The following is a 5,157-nucleotide window of genomic DNA, read 5'->3' as shown; positions in this document are numbered from 1 at the left end:
TCCCTCCCCCTCCCTCCCTCCCTCTCTCTCTTTTTCTTTCTTTCTTTCTTTGGCTCTCTAGTTCTACCTAGCCCCTCAACAGTTTAGAATGGATCCATTCATATTAGAGATAGCCACCTACTTATTCAGTTTACTTCTTCAAATGCTAATCTCTTCCGGGAACAGTCTTATAAACACAGATGGAGACAATATTTAACTACTACATTTCAGGGCACCTTGAGACTGGTCAAGTTGATGTATAAAATATACCACTATGGGAAAGGAGGACTTTGCGTAAAGATAATTGGGAATCAGTTGACATTCCTCTGGCACAAAGGACACCTGTGTCCTCTGACATGGATCAAGGTCAGAAGCTATTCAGGACTGGATATGAAGAAGAGCTTCCCAGCAGAGTTCTGGAGGGTATTCAAACCTGATTTTGGCCCTTAATAAAGAAATACACATAGCCCACCTCAGAGGGAATAAGATTTAGAAGACAGAAACACAAGCTGATTGAGTGTTTTAGAATATTGCCCAAGAGATCTCTAGAGGAGGAATTCCATTCTCTAGGGAAGATGGTGATCTCATGAGAATAGTAACCCATAGCCTGATGGAACTCTTACATATGCTAGGCATTTGACTAATATGCCATTTAACCCACTCTCCTTCCTGTTCCTGTGAGTGCTACTGTCATTTCCACTTCACAGTTGAGGGACGCTGGGGTGAGATGAACCATGTGCATAAGTTCCGAGTTCAGTTTGCTGGAAGCGGCAGAGTCCAGATTTGGATCCCAGCAATCTGTATCCGTTACTGATATGCTATACTGCCTCTGGAGCTCACTGTGTCCTTTGCACATATTTGTGGCAACAGAATACTGGCTTGCCTTCTGTTATGATAGGGGTGGTTTTCTTTCCTCATGGAGGAGTTCAATAGAATGTAAGTGAGATTAGCTCCATTTTCAAGAAAAAGAGAAACACAAATGGGGAACAAATTTACAGCGATGCATAGTTCAACCTAGTGAAAGAGAGAATCTAACAACAAATTAGAATCACAATGGAAAACAATACATACAGCTGTGATAAAAGAATGAGCAGTTCTCTAACACCGAAATGGAAATTCTGACAGGGGGGAGAAGGGACACAAATACCACAAAAATGAAGGGACAGAGACAGAACTAGAGGATAGATTCTCCTATCCATTCCCCCAATAAGTTTGTGTTTGTGTTTACAATGCAGGACTTTGCCATTACAAGCAGTTGCTTTGGGTAGGAATACTATTTGGGAAAGGGGAGAAAGGAAGGGAGACATAATACTCTGAATAGCTTTGGTCTTCGCATTGAAATTATGTGCCTTGTACTTATATGACTTATTAAGAGTGTATTTTTTTAATGTAAAGATGACGATCAGATCCAGCTGTGTTTTGAGGTAGGAACAGAGAATTTTCAAACATAACGTGACAATATTAGAAAGATTGGAAGAAAGATGGGGATTGCTAATCCAACCAACAAATCTGTACTTTTGTCATTGTAAAATGGCTGGATGTGGCAATTTCATCATAGTCCTTATAAGGACAAACCTGGAGCATGCATTGCTAAGTTATCTGAGAGTTGACAGGGGATCCTGTACCAGTGTATAACCCTGGTGACCTCGAATGCATGGGGAAGACATACCTTCAATGTTCTAGTTTTAGTAGTTATTTATTCCTCCCAAACACTAAAATGTTATATTTAATCATTGACTGATCCTTTAAAAACATTCCCCTTTCTTTCTTTTTAAAAATATATTACTTCTTTTATTGGATATTTTCATTTATATTTCAAATGTTATCCCCTTTCCTGTCCGCCCCCCTTCCCAGAAACTCTCTGGTCTATCCTCCCTCCCCCTGCTTCTATGAGGGTATTCCTCCATCCACCCACTCCCACATCCCCACCCTACACTGGGGCATCTATCAAGCCTTCGTAGGACCAAGGACCCTCCCACCGATGCCTGAAAACTCCGTCCTCTGCTACCTATGCAGCTGGAGCCATGTGTACTCCTTGGTTGATGGCTTAGTCCCCTTCAACTCCTTCAGTCTTTTCTCTTAACTCCTCTATTGGGGACCCCACATTAAGTTCCATTGTTGGCTGTGAGCATCCACTTCTGTATTTGTAAGGATCTGGCAGAGCCTCTTAGGAGACAGCGATATCAGGCTCCTTTCAGCATGCACTTCTTAGCATCCACAATAGTGTCTGGGTTTGGTGACTATATCTGGATGAATCCCCAGGTAGGACAATCTCTGGATGGTCATTCCTTCCGTCTCTGCTCTACACTTTATCTCCATATTTGCTCCTGTTAGTATTTTGTTATCCTTCTAAGAAGGACCGAAGCACTCACACATTGATCTTCCTTTTTCTTGAGCTTCATGTGGTCTGTGAATTGTATCTTGGTTATTTGAAGCTTTTGGGATAATATCCACTTATCAGTGAGTACATATCATGTGTGTTCTTTTGTGACTGTGTTACCCCACTCAGGATGATATTTTCTAGGTCCATCCATTTGCCTAAGAGTTTAATAAATTCATCATTTTTAATAGCTTAGTAGTGCTCCATTGAGTAAATGTACATTTTCTGTATCCATTCCTCTGTTGAAGGACATTTGGTTTTATCATGAAATATCTTGTTTTCTCCATCTATGGTAATTGAGAGTTTTGCTGGGTATAGTAGCCTGGGCTGGCATTTATGTTCTCTTAGGGTCTGTAGGAGATCTGTGCAGAATCGTGTAGCATTCATAGCCTTTGGTGAGAAGTTTGGTGTAATTCTGATAGCTCTGCCTTTATATGTTACTTGACCTTTCCCCCTTACTGCTTTTAACATTCTTTCTTTATTTTGTGCATTTGGTGTTTTGATTATTATGTGACGGGAGGAATTTCTTTTCTAGTCTAGTCTATTTGGAGTTCTGTAGGCTTCTTGTGTGTTCATGGCATCTCTTTCTTTATTTAGGTTAGGGAAATTTTCTTCTTCAATTTTGTTAAAGATATCTACTGGCCCTTTAAGTTGGGAATCTTCCTTCTCATCTATACCTATTATCCTTAGGTTTGGTCTTCTCATTGTGTCCTGGATTTCCTGGATGTTTTGGGTTAGGAGCTTTTTGCATTTTGCATTTTCTTTGACTGTTATGTGAATGTTTTCTATGGTATCTTCTGCACCTGAGATTCTCTCTTCTATCTCATGTATTCTGTTGGTGATGTCTGCATCTCTGACTCCTGATCTCTTTTCTAGGTTTTCTAACTCTAGGGTTGTCTCTCTTGTGATTTCTTTATTGTTTCTATTTCTAATTTTAGATCTCGGTGGTTTTGTTCATTTCCTTTGCCTGTTTGATTGTGTTTTCCTGTAATTCTTTAAGGGATTTTTGTGTTTCTTCTTTAAGAGCTTCTACCTGTTTACCTGTGTTCTCCTGTACTTCTTTAAGGGTGTTAGCATCATGAGAAGTGATTTTAGATCTGAATCTTGCTTTTCCAGTGTCATGGTGTATTCAGGACTTGCTATGGTGGGAGAATTGGGTTCTGATGATGCCAAGAAACCTTTGTTTCTGTTGCTTATGTTCTTATGCTTGACTCCTGCCATCTGAATATCTCTGGTACTCATGCCCTTGATATATCTAACTGGAGCCTCTCCTTCCTGTAATTCTGGTTGTGTCAGAACTCCTCAGAGTCTAGCTGTTTCTGTGATCCTGTAATTCCAGGATCCTGTGATCCTGAGATCCTGGGTATGACAGAGTTCCTGGGAGTCAAGCTGCCTCTGGGACCTTGAGATCCTGATGTGACCAAGCTCCTGGGATCCTATTATGATCCTGGGCATGTTAGAGCTCCTGTGAGTGGAGCTTCCTCTGGGTGTTGTGGGATTGGCTGTGGAGTTCACACCCAAGGTAAACCAGCACAGACAGGAAGGAACCTGAACCACTGGTTGGGCAGGGTTCCTGTGTCCCTGGATCCTGATGGTCCCAGTTACTCTTGGTGTTGGAGCAGATGTTGTGTCCTCCTCACCTCTGACTCTATGATATTCCCTTTTCTTAAATATTAAAATAAATTTTATTCACATTCTTAATAAGGTATAGAGACTGTATAAATCTTAGGCTACAGCTATTATATTAGTGTTTCTCAGTACTGCTTCTAATTTTATCACACGAGTTATTTCCCCAAAATGTCAAACCCAGCTGGAATGAAAGGGTTTTTGAAATGTGGCAATGTAGTCTATGTAAATCTACCACATGATAAGCCTTCTGGAAAGAGAGAAGGATTTGACTGTGTGGAATCAGAAAGAAAGGAACATACAGCCAAGGCTGTGAAGTTAGGTCCATCTTTCAAGAAAAATAATAAAGTAAAATAAATTAAGACATATAAATAGAATTTTTCTATGATCATGGCAATGATGATGATGATAAATGATAATTGTGCATAGGTGGAGGTTAAGTGCTTAATAATCCACCAGACGAAGCACCAAGAAAACCTGGCATATTTCCCAAAACAGTGGAGAAAAGGCTCATTGGAGCCTTGTCTAGTCTTTCTTTTCCTTTCCTTTCACACAAGTTGGAGGCTAGCCTCTAATTCATAAAAATCCTCCTGCCTTTGCCTGCTGAGCACTGAGTGGTGGGATCAAAGGCTGTCTGTCACTCCTTAGTTTTTATGGTTTTTTTTTTTTAACATTCTTTTTATTTTTGTATTCCAACTGTGAGAGTCACTACTGAGTATCTGCAATTAAAATAGATGTAGTTCATGCAAAGTAAAATGAATAATACTGCTACCCAAGCAAAGATGATGGAGCCCGAATGAAGAGCATAGCAATACTCCATCTTAAAGAGTTAACTACAGAGCTGGATGTGGTAGCACGTGCCTTTAATCTCAGCACTTGGGAGGCAGAGACAGGCGGATTTCTGAGTTCGAGGCCAGCCTGGTCTACAGAGTGAGTTCCAGGACAGCCAGGGCTACACAGAGAAACCCTGTCTCAAAAAACAAAAAAAACAAAACAAAACAACAACAACAAAAAACAAAAAACCAAAAAAACAACAACAAAAAAGAGTTAACTACAGCCAAGGACAAAGTGAGTTCTGGTGGAACAACAGAAGCACCAGGGCTGTGAATCAGAACTCTCAGATCCCAAAAATCAATCTACAAAGAAAAAGAAGAAAACACAAAGACTTGCTG

The sequence above is a fragment of the Mus pahari genome, chromosome 14 (genome assembly GCF_900095145.1).
Source record: "Mus pahari chromosome 14, PAHARI_EIJ_v1.1, whole genome shotgun sequence".
Taxonomy (NCBI): domain Eukaryota; kingdom Metazoa; phylum Chordata; class Mammalia; order Rodentia; family Muridae; genus Mus; species Mus pahari.
This window is presented reverse-complemented; position numbering follows the sequence as displayed.